This window comes from Microtus pennsylvanicus, chromosome 3 (genome assembly GCF_037038515.1).
Source record: "Microtus pennsylvanicus isolate mMicPen1 chromosome 3, mMicPen1.hap1, whole genome shotgun sequence".
Lineage (NCBI taxonomy): Eukaryota > Metazoa > Chordata > Mammalia > Rodentia > Cricetidae > Microtus > Microtus pennsylvanicus.
Window position 1 is genome coordinate 82,992,175 of NC_134581.1, and position 14,102 is coordinate 83,006,276.

At 35.0% G+C, this 14,102-nt stretch overlaps 2 pseudogenes; both read right to left on the reverse strand.

The window, feature by feature from the left end:
• Positions 1 to 1,783: 1,783 nt before the first annotated feature.
• Positions 1,784 to 2,725, reverse strand: LOC142847195 (olfactory receptor 8C8-like; annotated as a pseudogene).
• A 7,355-nt stretch (positions 2,726 to 10,080) lies between these two features.
• On the reverse strand, positions 10,081 to 11,043 carry LOC142846802 (olfactory receptor 8C8-like; annotated as a pseudogene).
• Between the last annotated feature and the right edge of the window lie 3,059 nt (positions 11,044 to 14,102).

Below are 14,102 nucleotides of genomic sequence, written 5' to 3' on the forward strand. Positions count from 1 at the left end.
AGAAGCCTGTCTCGTAAGATTTTTTAAAAAAAGGCATACCATCTAAAAGGCCTTTTAAAATTCATGTTTCACTGTGGTAATAGTGGTGGTACTCACCACAAAATCATAGTCAAATACCTATATATCTATGATGCCCAAAAATAATCACTAATTACAATGAATAATAGTGTCATCCTGTAGCTCACCATCTGTGTCCTTTAATATGAGACTTCTGTAAGGATATCTCTATTTTTATTCTGCATCAGAGCCTTGTAGATGAAGTTCTCTTCTCTGGAATAACATCTGGCTGGGTTCATATTTTCATAGACTCATTTGTTTTGGAATCATTGTGAAATAATTCTCCAGAAATTCTCACTGTTACATTGAAATTCATTTTTTTGTCCTTCATTTCTTCATCAGATATATAATGAGTATAAAATTAACTTCTGCATTATTATTTGTGTGGCCTTTAAAGCCCACATAGATCATAGATTTTTAATAATGAAATTTTTAAATTTTAGAAATACATAACTATTTTGCTCAGTATGATGAAATGAGATACAGAAAGAGATAGCAATATATACAAAGGATGGAAGGGATGAAATAAGAGAGAGAGATTATTTCTGATCTTGTAAATCAAACTCATAAACAAAAGCATGTATGTACTGTGTTACTAAACCTCAAGACAAGCTGTTGCTTGATGGATCAGAAGTAAACATCATTTTGTATATTAAGAATATCCATGTGACAAGGAAAATGTACTGGACATTTTTAGAACGGATTTCTCCAAACAAAAGTGAATGTGATAATAAAAAATTCACAGATATAATCCATAAATTAAGAAGAAACATTAACGATTGAACTTCTACTTTTAAGAAATGTGAGAATATGTTTGCTGATCTCCTACCAAAATTGTGGGGGCTGAGAAATTGAGACAGAGATGTAAATCACATAAATGCTCCAGTAACCATAAAAACAAAACCTCATTTAAATAAATCACACAATTTCATTACAAACTTGAAATTAATAGGCTTGATGTAAGATGGTGGCAACTTTATACATACATACATAAATATATATATATATATATATATATACATATATATATATATATATATATATATATATATATATCACACCTCCAAGTAATATGGCCGTTAGGTGGGTGAGCTTTCCAAAGAAAAAAAAAAAAAAAAACTTTCATTAAATTCAAAACCAAATCTCATATCTCCACTAAGAAGCTTAATAATTTATAAACTTTTCTGTATCTCAGTTTTCTTACTTCAATATAAAAATGACAGTAGTGTCATGTATTTAAGGGAGTTATGAAAAAATCCTTAGGAAATGTTTAACATATACTAACAATAGGGACAAACTGTCAATACTGTTGGTCATAACAGTGTTATATTAAAATGTATTTTATTTATTCAGTTAGGCTCCATTTTTCTGTGTATAATTTTTTCCTATATGAATTTGAATAAATGCAAAGATATAAGGTGAAAAATTACAGTGATACAAATATTTTAATAGGAATCACTAAGAAAGTAACCTGAAAATTATAAAAATTCTAACAATTATGTAACCTCTTATCTATGTTTATGAATATAAAGAAAATAAACCTAACAAAAGTGACATTGCACAGTGGAAGGACCAATGATACTGTATAAAACTTGGTGATACTGTAGAAATAAGAGAGAAAGTGAAATTGATTAATCAATTAATGATACGTAATCAAAAAGACAATAAATGAGAAGAAAACAGCAGATAGGTAGAAACAGATCTAAGAGAAACCCCTATAGATATATCAGTTTGTTATTCTCTTCATGGTTCTCTTCACAGCAAGCTTGACATCCTTGTTTCTGAGGCTATAAATAAGAGGGTTCAGCATGGGCACCAAAAATGTATAAAAGACTGAGAAAATTTTCCCCTGGCCCACGGTTTCAGCAGATGATGGCTTCACATAAGCAAGTAGCCCAGATCCATAGAAGAGACTGACAGTTATGATGTGAGATCCACAGGTTCCCATGGCTTTGGACCAACCCTTACCTGATGACATTTGAACAACACTAGAAAGGATCCTAGCATATGAAACCAAGATAATGAGGCTAGAGAAAGAGATAACTGTACCTACCACAACAAAGCTCAGAAGTTCATTGACATAGGTGCTACTGCAGGAGAGCTGGAGGAGAGGGAAGATGTCACACATGTAGTGGTTGATGATGTTAGAATCACAAAACCTGAGCATGAGCATACACCCTGTGTGAGCCATGGCCCCAGCCAACCCCGTTAAGTAAGAACCAAACATCAGTGTAAAACATATCTCAGGTGACATAATAACCTTGTACAGTAGTGGCTGACAAATGGCTACATAGCGATCATAGGCCATGACTGTCAACACATAACACTCTGAGCTCACAAAAAAGCAGAAGAAAAACAGCTGAGTTATGCATCCTCTGAAGGAAATAGTGTTCTTCTTTAAAACAAAGCTCATTAGCATTTTGGGGGTAAAGACAAATGAATAACAGAAATCAATAAAGGATAGATTGAAGATAAAAAAGTACATGGGGGTGTGGAGGTTTGAATTCAAGAAAATGAGACTCATTAAGCTCAAGTTTCCCATCCCAGTGGCTGTGTAGTTCACCAAGAACAAAACAAATAAGGGCAGCTGGAGCTCAGGTTGTTCTGTCAGGCCCATAAGAATGAACTCTGACACTGAAGAGTCATTTTCCATAATCATTTGCTACATGTGTGGCACCTGAAAGAACAAATATAGAAATGAACTTTAATCAATAGCGCATTTTTCTCTCCAAGTGGAAAGCTTGATTTAGTGATTTCCCAGCATGAGGGAACACATAGGTGGCCCCCCAAAGAGCAAAACCTACATAATGATTCCTAAGTCATCCCTATTTCTGCTTCCTCTACCAGTAATATGTATCCACAGAAATGTTGTCAATTGATAGCCAGTGGCTCAGAATATCATTTCTTCCCTTTCCCTGTTCTTTACTAAATATTGAAGTTAAAAAATAATAAGAAGAAGTTTCTTTCAGAACCCAAGATTTATGAAACTTGAAATTCTAAGGGAAATTGTCAATACAAAAATCCAATGCTCACCATTGGTCATGTAGAACCTGTCTTACTTTCAGATCTCTTGGTACCTCCCTCCACACAGTCTAGAAGAGCCAAAGTTACTGATGATGAAGTGGGTAGTTGCACAAGTGTAGATTATATATGACTTGGTAGAAGAAGTTTATTATGTGAAATGACATAGAAAGGTCTCTCCACACACTCAAAAATAAAACATCTTACATGAGTCTCTAAAGCATTACCTTACTCAAGAGAATATGAAGATCAAGGTTTGTGAGAAAAAAATCTTATAAGTACAGAAAAGTATTCTCTTCTTTATGATATCCTCTCTATGGGTTACACCCCTTGAGGGTAAAAATTACTGAATTTATATTTACATCAACTGCTGTAAAACTAAGGTAAATCTTTTGAGATTTACAGTCTTATTCTGTTTATAATTTCTCACCAGGGAACATCTAGTTTTCAGGGCAGAGTTGTGATTGGTCCCCTTTGCCATTCTCAAGCTCTGCATAGCTCTACAACAGAACATTAAGAGAACTGCTCACTTGCCATTTGCAACTATCCTATGAACATCTTTGATTGGAGTAATAAATAGTAGACCACAATTTTAAAATTCTAGATAGGTATATAGACAGACAGACAGACAGACAGATAGATTAAACTCTATAGATAAATTAAGAGAGGAGAGTAATATAAGTTTACACATAGGCTTTTACATTTCTATTAGTGTAGAGGTAGACAGCAATCACCCTTATTTACATAGAACTATATCTGTATATACTTAGAAATGTATCTTATATATGCTTAAGAAATAAACAGACTAAAGTACTTTGAAACAAGGGTATGAGTTTTGGAATGGTGGTAGAATTTTTAGAGTACAAAAGACTGTGAGATCAGTTCATACATTTTATGCATAAAGATCCTGTAGATCACCTTTCTCATCATATGTATTGTGGCACAACATATAACACAGACAGATTAAGGGCAGAAAGCTTTATTTAGTCTCAGAATTTCATGGGATTGTGCTCCATCTTTTCAGGGAAAGCACAGCAGTGGAAGAAGCTCCATTTGAGAACAGCAGCAGGAACATGCAGAAAACACATTCTACATAGAGTTGACCAGAATATAGAAAGCTTGGGCCAGAACCTCAAGTCAATATAGCCTTCAAGACCTTCCTATCGTAATCCACTTTTTCTAACAAGGACACAGCCAAAGAAAATAGCACAATCAGCTTAGGGCCAGGTGGTCAAGCACATGAGACTTTAGAGGTCATTTTATATTCACATGATAATGTGTTCTATCCTTGCTTTGGTAGATATCTACCCACAACTGCTTGGTCGGTGTATATGCGACTCTCTACTCTTTCACACTAACATCAACGATATTGTATTTTAATTTCCAATATTTGTTGCTCTCATCAAATCAAAGAATAGATTTCACATATTAATTTTGTGTCCTATTACTATTTTGTGTTTTTAGTCATCTGAATACAGAGCAGGGGTAGTTTTTGATACTTTTCATTCACTTATTCAGATTTCTGATAGGATATTTTATCAGGAAACAAAGGAAACTTTGTAACATTCTTTCTAAACTAACCATGTGGTAAATGTATGAAGTCATCTTTCCACAAAGCAGCATGGCTACTAATATTGATTTGAAACAGTCAGCTCGGTAACAAAGCTGGCAAAAATTGATTACATATGCAGATGTGAAATAAGTGGAATATCCATAAACTATTATGAAAGTAAAGTTACACATACTCTTCTAATATTATTTTGAAATTTTTAACCAAATCCTGTAGCATCTTAGGAAACATTTTAAATGCATATGTAAGTAGCTTATAAACATATATACTGTGTGTGGGTGCACCCCTCGCGGTCCTGAGTTCCATGCTCGTGCTCTCTCTCCTTCTGCTCCTGATTTGGACCTTGAGATTTCAGTCCTGTGCTCCAATTTGGGTCTCTGTCTCTGTCTCCTTTCATCGCTTGCTGAAGGTTAATATTCAGGAGGATGCCTATATGTTTTTCTTTGGGTTCTCCTTATTTAGCTTCTCTAGGATCACTAATTATAAGCTCAATGTCCTTGGTTTATGGCTAGAAACCAAATATGAGTGAGTACATCCCATGGAGGTGGGGGTTCCTTGGATTTCCCACAGGACAGGGAACCCTGACTTAATTGGGGGAGGGGGAGGGAAATGGGAGGCGGTGGCGGGGAAGAGACAGAAATCTTTAATAAATAAATAAATTAATAAAAAAAATTTAAAAAAAATAAACATATATACTGCATGCTCAAAGAAATCACTAAGTCCTTAACAGAATCTTGTAAACAAATATTCATTGCAATATCATAAATTGTAGTATGAAAATCAGACAAACATTGAAAATATCACTAATAAAATATCCCATTTGTTTGTGTGACAATAATATAACAAAGTTGGCATAATGAAGAGTACGGTACACTACGGTTCAACTACGGTACACTAAAGTTTATTTTCAAGTCAATAATAGAACAACTTTTCTAATTCTTTTTAGTATTCTTATTTAATGGCTTGTCAAGCCAAATGAAATATGTACAACAATAATTTCATGGAACAACAAAAGTGGCATTATTTCTCTCTTATTTTAAATTTTTATATGAAAAATTTAAATTTACCCTTTTCTTTACTTGATGTTATTGTCAACCATTTTATAAAGACCATTTAGAAAGACAGAAAAAGACTGCTAAAATAATTTAAACATTATTTAAATAAGAAAATATGCTTGAGGTTTACTTTTGTAGACTTTCTGTGCTACTCACTTTGAAGTTGCACAGTACCTAAAGATGGAGGAAAGATAGCTCTGATAGGCAAAGTAGACCATTTTTAGATTGCAATGGCCATGATGGTTTAAGTAAACTAACATTGGAATTTTTGTTTGTTTATTTACATAATTTTTTCATGAAATTTAAATATAATTTAAATTAGGAAATAAAACCACTTTCAAATGAGTAATGTGCAGGAATATCATTACAATATGGAATTAATTTCCAAGATCATAGGTCACAACTCTCCAAATCAATATCAGAAGGTAAAATGTTAAGAGCTAGTGCATAAATATATCTAATTTCAAGTATTCTTTGTTTCTTTGTTTGTCTTATTTTTTTCCAAGACAGGGTTTCTCTGTAGCCTGTGCTGGAACTAGCTTTTGTAGACAAGGCTGAAATTGAACTCACAGAGATCCACCTGTCTCTGCCTCCCAAGTGTTGGGATTAAAGGTGTGTGCCACCATCAACCGGCTAATTCCAAGTATTTATTATTATTATTATTATTATTATTATTATTATTATTATTAAAAAAGTACCAATCCAAATCCCACATCGTTCCCTCTTCTTACTCCCCTCCACTCTCTCCACACACCCTCACTTCTCCCACCTCCAATCTTAAGAGAGGGCAAGGCACCCTGCCCTGTGGAAAGTCCATGGCCCTCCCCACTACATCCAGGTTGAGCAAGGTATACATCCAAAGGAAATAGGATCCTCCAAAAGCCAGTACATGCAATAGACTCCAAGTATTCTTTAAAAAGCCACGGTCATTGGGATTCAGTGATTTCCACTAACCTCCTCACAGTAGAACACAGTTTCACAGTAAATACCAATTATGTTAACCATTCATGAGACATACACACACCACCACTACTGAGGACGCACTGTGTGATAATTATTTAGAAATCCAAATTTAGCAACAAAGCATGTAGTTCTGCTACACCAACCACAGTAGATTCTGTGTGACAAGTTCCACAGACTAAGGCTTTAGACTCCAAAAGGAGGAGGTCTCCTGGAACTGGTTGTGGAACTCTAGCCAGAGAGAAATTATTGAGCTGTACTTTTCATGGCAGTTTGTCTGCTTCTACTTCCTTTTAATATTTACAAGATGTTCCTGATAGCCTTGGCGGAGAATAAGCCACCCCCTTGAATTGGGATTACTGGCCATGACCTCTTTTCTATGAGATCCAATGCTTTGCTTCATAATCATTTACATAATTACAAAAATATATTCAAAAATATATGAATTTGTTTGGCTGTGCATGAGTAGGTGAGGTTGGCTTTGACACTGAGGTATAGAAAGCATTGCTTAAGTAGTTTTAAACTGAACTTCGAGGATTTTTAATAACACAAAAGCTAGATGATAGTTAAGGATTACACATGAAAATTTATGAACTTGATCAGGACCTAAAAGTGATTCATTAACTATAAGTGATTTTTTTTGTACTTGTTTAGCGTCATAATTAATTCTTTGAACCCACTGTTTAGTAACTAAGATGTTATCTGTTTTCTTAATAATTGATTCTTTGAACAAACTGTTTAGGAAATGTAAAACCTGATTGATTTTATGCTTTCCTGTGCCAAATGATTATGATAATTGTTCTTTATAACTGCTTCACTGAGCACGTCTTTTAAGATTGCAATACCTGTTCTTCTTGTATAAAAACCCTTGTTTGAGAGCTGCAAAATACATTCAGATTCAAACTGCCTCTGTGTTTGTTTCTGTTTGTCACCACCGAATCCTCAATCATCTAGTCTTCAAGAAACCATGTCCCACAAGACCCCATACCTGGCTGGGGTGGTCGGTGGCATAATTCTCCAAAATGAATTGAAGTTAGACAGTACAAATACCAGTTATTAAGAATCAGACTGCAGCAGTTTTTTATTGTTTCTCAATTGAGTCTACAGAAAATTTACAAAACAAAGCAGAATTTATTTCATAACAAAAATACCACTAATATATAACTCAGATGTCTACTAATATTATCTAATAGGTATATGTCATATCACATTTTATTATTCAGTTATGCTTTGTGTGAATCAGCAGAATTGTTCTTAGCTAATTCTTTCTGGAAATATTCACTTCTCACATACTGTTTCTTTTATTTGAAAATTGTGGTGTTCCATTTAGTTCTATGAAGAGATGAAGTGACACATGCACTAAATTGTAAAATTTCCTCTCTAGTGAAAAATGTATTCTTATGATGCATAAGCTTTTTTGATTTCATGGTTAAGCATCCTGTCATTTATTCTGATAAATATCCATCATTTCTAAAGATAATCCTCAAAAACACAAACCAATAAGAAGACATTGTTCCAACTTTCAATCTGTTGTCTGGCTTTGAACTTCTCTGGTATCCATGATCTACTATAAGGACTATTAAAAAGATTATGGCTGCTCTTGTTGTTGTTTATAGATCAGCTTGAGGCTTAATTATCTCTTTGGAGTATTTGTCCTCACTCCTGCTTTTTAGCAATCTACTTTAAGCAACTGTTGGTAGCCGCTTACATGTCTTAATAAATCGATACAGTTGAACTCCAACCCAAAGTCAAAGCCATGCAAAAGTCTTAAGAAGAGTCTCTCTAAGCATCATGTGGGGAAACAATGATATAAGCAATTCATCAACTGGATGGGATTGACAATTGCTAAAGTTGTGTTATCTGAGGGAATGATCCACTCCAACACAGAATCACAAAATCTGTAAAGAGTCAATCTTGCTTGCCACTGAGCCCAGGACTCTGCTATTTCTGCTCACAGCTTCATGTCTTCCAATCCACTGTTCTTATGATGTGATTTTTAACCAGTGTCAGCTTTCAGATCCCAAACAATTCCTTGTCATGAAACTGGACACTGTTGGGTCGTGATAACACACTCAATCTCTGCCAAGGCAGAGGTAGCAGGCTGTCCATGTGGTCACCAGGTATGCTCCCTCTTTCAGACTCATCCTGAATGACTCTCTAGCTCGCTCTGTCATTTAACAATTCTCTTTCTTTCCTTCTTTCTGTTTGTTCATTTGATGCGTGGTGAGTTAAAATCTAGGATCTGTGTTACTAACTATATAACCTAAAACAAGTCAAATCCATAGAACAGAAAAGAATTATAGTAACACTATATTTAAGAATGTTACACATTACATAGACATTCAGGAAGATTAGTTATTTGTTTGGTTTGTCATTAGTTGTGGGGAGGCATTCCTAAAAATAAGCAAAAGACAAACTAGATTAACACATTTAAATAAAAATTACAGTTGTTCGGTATTGGTGCCATAAACACAAGTATATGAACATATGTTCGTGATATATACCTTAAATGTAATTATATGTATGTACATGTGTGTTAAGAATCAAACACGAGCATATACTAGCACTCTATCATTAGGCTATAATTTCACCTAAGGTTTCTTTTAAAGAAGTAAATAGACATTTCTTTGGAAGCATCATCCTTGCTATATAACAAAGAGAATAATGACTTTAGACACTATGTATTGTTATTGTGTGGTTACTAAAAGTAATGAATATCAATAGATAGGAAAAAAGGACAAATTCCATTGTATTTATGACAAAACATCCTTTTACAAAAAAATCAATCATTGCTAGTGATATTTAAGAAGTATGAATACAAAATTAGCATAAATTAAGCTTCAATGGTTATAAAGATGGTTAACCATTTCTCCAAGAAAACACATAATGTCATTTTGTAATGATGAGGTACAAAATTCAAAATAAGGAAAATATTGAGAGGCAATAACTAATGCTAAAACCTTTGACAATTTTACCATGGCCACAGCTTTTGTCATCCATTCTGAAATTATGTGCAATTCACAAGTGTTTTTAAAGACCTGAAATAGAAAGAACTCTACAAATTTCTCTTTGAAAAGAATAACAAAAGTAAACTTATTAACATTCAACTCCCTGGCTTTCCTTGGTTGTAGAAGTATATAGATAAATAGTTGGTAGATTTGTCTCAAGATTCAAAATATGTCATCTTGTGCCTCTACCTTGTACAAAGATGTTGTTGGTTCCACATTTCAGGACAAGGCCCTAGATCAAAAATATTTTCTTATTGTCAGATAAGAATATCAATAATTTTTATAGAGGAAAAGGAAGAGAAAGACTTAGGAGAATATAGAAAGAAAGATGAAGAGAAGGAAAGAGAATATTGAAAAGAAGGTGATAAGAAAATAAACTGGAGACAAAGACCCAAATTGGAGACAGGGACTATGACAGCTCAGGTGCTTGACTCACTGTGAATCTCCTCAGAGTTCTCTTTAGAGCAAGCTTCACATCCTTATTCCTGAGACTGTATATAAATGGGTTCAATAATGGCAGCAAAAATGTACAAAATACACTGAGAATTTTCCCCTGATCTTCAGACTTATCAGATGATGTTTTGATATGTGTAAGCATACCAAATCCATAGAATAAGGCCACAGTGATTATGTGAGAACTACAGGTGCTCATGGCTTTGTACAAACCCTTACCTGATGACAACTGAGTGACATTAAAAAGAATCAAAGCATAGGACATTAAAATGATAACACTAGATGCAATGACCACTGTGCTGACAACAACAGAACTCACAAGCTCATTGGCATAGGTGCTGCTGCAGGAGAGTTGCAGAAGGGGGAAGATATCACACAGGTAGTGGTTGATGATGTTAGAATTACAAAAGTGTAGCCTGATCATAAATCCTGTGTGGACAATGGCACCAGCAAACCCCATCAAGTATGAACCAAGCATCATCAGGGAGCATGTGCTAGGAGACATGATGATCATGTACAACAGGGGTTGACAGATGGCAACATCGCGATCATAAGCCATGGCTGTCAGCACATAGCACTCAGAGTTGGCAAAAAGGCAAATGAAAAATAGCTGAGTCATGCATCCTTTAAAGGAGATGATGTTCTTCTCTGAAACAAAACTCATTAGTGTTTTGGGAGTAAAGACAAAGGAGTAACATAAGTCAATAAAGGACAAATTAAAGAGAAAAAAGTACATGGGAGTCTGCAGGTTTGAATTCAGGAAAATGAGACTCATTAAACTCAAGTTTCCCAAAATTGTGATGACATAGTTCACCAAAAACAGGATGAAGAGAGGTAGGTAGAGCTCAGGTTGGTCTGTCAGTCCTGTGAGAATGAATTCAGTCACTGTAGAGTCATTCTCCATAGCCATTTATGTCATCAGCAGATCTATGAAAACAGAAGTAAATCTTCACATTGTCAAGGAACTGTTTTTAGAGTCCAAAAAGACAACTAGAGTTAGTTATTACAAGTTCATGGTTATTTAAAGCCACTGAACAAAGCATTACTTCCCATTCTTGAGAAATCCCTATTTATTCTTTTTCTGGTCATGAAGAAAATCTATTCTGATTAAACACTGACACAACTCCTAAAGTCTCTAAATTACCATTTTCTCCTATCTCTCTAGTTTTCATCAAAGATTAGGAATGGAAGGAATACAAACCATCACTGTCTTCTGAACCCATGATTTATAGTGCTTAGAGATTTTAGGGGTGTTATTAAGATAAAGATGATTGATGAAATGCTAGCTCGTGTTTACCTGAATACATCACTGCTCTTGAACCACCCTGGCCCCACTCCAATATCCTAAGGTATTTAACTTTCTGACAATGAAGAGATATGCTAGCTATCAATACAAAATTAGCTCTGACCTCCTAAAATATTTATGACAAGGATATGACATGATTTCAATTTAAGAATTTCTCTTTAAAATACTTTTTATTTACACAGAAGAAAATAACAATCTCATATATTCATCCAATGCATCATTTCTTTCAAGTGAGACTCATGCATATATTCTAGGAAAATATAGTAGACATTGTATTCATTAGGATTCTCTAGACTCACAGTACTCATATAGCAAAAAATTATTGGAATGACTTACAGGCTGCAGTCCAACAATGGCTAGTTATAAATGGAAAGTATAAGAATCTAGTACCTGCTAAGGCAGACAAGGCTGGGTATCTCAACTAGTCTGCTGTGATCCCAAAGAAGGAATTGATGAACTGTTGAGGTTAAGACAAAAATGTGAAAATCAAGCCCTTCTTTATTTCATTGTCCTTCTACAGGCCCAGATTAAAGGCGTGCCTTCCAGCCTCAATATCTAGATTAAAGGCACATAGCTTCCTGCCTCAAGATCTGTAACACAAGTGTGCTCTCCATTTCTGGATTATAGTTCGCTCTAGTTATAATCACGCTGAAAACCAAGAACAGCCATCAGAGAAGCATAGAAAATTATTCTGTCCTTGATGACATCTCTGAGGCTGAGTGAGTTGCTTAATGAAAAAAAAAATAACAGAACTGGTGTTTACATCATATAGTATGGATATAAACACTCTCTCTTTTGAGACTCAAAGTCCTGTTTATTGCACAATTTTCCACAAGGAATACCTAGTTCCCTGAGCAGTGTAGGGCTGTTCCCTTCAGAATTCTACTCATTAATACCTGCATAACTCAGCAAGAGTAAACCCCAGAGACATAGAAACTTGTCATTTTTTGTAATTTTCTACAAATCCTAGCATTTGCATCAGTAACTACATAGTTCATAGATGAAAACTACAAAAGAAGGTTGAGGGATGAGGAATGGGCTCTCAAGAATATGTGAGTTTAAATTTGGATTTTGTTTCTTAATAATGAAAGTATATACCAAAGTTCTAATTTTATTAACATATCCATATTTGTGTATATGTCTATATAATATTGCTCATAAGAGAAGGTTTAAGATATGGCTCAGTAGTAGAAACATTACTTTGCATACACAAGTCTGCTGTGGGACCATTATTTGTACCCTGTCAATTATATGTTAATAAAATGATGATTGACCAGTAGCCAGGCAGGAAGTATAAGTGGGAAAAACCAGACAGGAAGTAGAGTTGAGTCTATAAGAACAGAAGAATTCTGGGAAGAAGGAAGCAGATTCTGCAGTCATGACCCAGGAACAGAAGAAGTAAGATGTGGCTGCCTCGCTGAATAAGGTACCAAGCCATGTTGCATAACATAGAAAAGAATAATGGGCTACTATGAGTTATAAGAGTTAGTAAGAAGCCTGAGCTAATGGGACAATCAGTTTATAACTAATATAGACCTCTGTGTAATTTCTTTGTTACTTAATGATTTCAGGAACTGGGCAAAACAGAAACCCAGACAATAAATGGTACCCATGAGGACAACTGCATTCACATAAAGCCTGAGAGTGTTTGGGAAGTAATTCTAGGCAAAAAGAATAGAATTAAGCACAGCTTATTGATAGCAACATTTTCCCAGGTGGGCTCTGTTTGCTAGAGGCAAATGTGCCTCATTAAAGAGAGGCTTCCTGACTCACCTTTAGCTGTAAAACCTTACAGCTCTTTTTAGAGGCCCTGCCACAAAACACTTAAATGTTGTTGATGAAAAGCTGGCCTCATGCTTTTTGATTTTCAGCCATTGCAATAAAAAGCCTGGGCCATTTTAAAATGCTAGCTTTCTGGGCTGTCCTGCCAGCACAAACTCTGTCTCTTTCAGGCAGGAGGTCCAGCTACAGAGCATTTGAATGTTGTTTATGAGGAGACTGCTGCAGCTTGCTTGCTGGCAAGGACCTTGAAATGCCATAGAGTTGTGGCAATAAACATGGCTACAGCCATTACCTCCTCCATGAGGGTGGAATTTCAGAAAGCTAAAAGATGGGCTGGATTCAGGTGCTAAAGCCATGGTTTTCACCTTAGCCATATCACTTAGCATTTAAAGACTCATGTGGTCAGAAAAAGAGAAATATACAGTAAATAGAGAGTCAAAGGTAAAGAAAAGCTCTTTAAAGAGTGTTAAAAATATATGCAGGCTAAAGGTTAAAGTCATAAAATAAAAAAGAGAATAGTAGGGTGTGGTGGAACACACCTGTAATCCCAACACCCGGAAGGCAGAGGCAGGCATATCTCTGTGTGTTCAAGGACAACCTGGTCTACAGGGTGAATTCCAGGATAGCCAAACATATGCAGAGAAACCCTGTCTCAAAAAGCAAAAAATTAAAAATAAAAGAAATAGAAGCTAAAATAAAGCCACAAAAAGATGAAGAAAACACAGAGAGTCTGGATACTTTATGTTGTTATGTTCTCTTTGAATTGATTGAATGCTGAGGAAGGAGCCACAGCTGCTAAAAGATATTTGTTTATAGATGCTGCTGAATTAATCCAACATAGGTATTTTGAAAATACCTTGACTTAAAAATTGAAGTCAAAATATATGTTA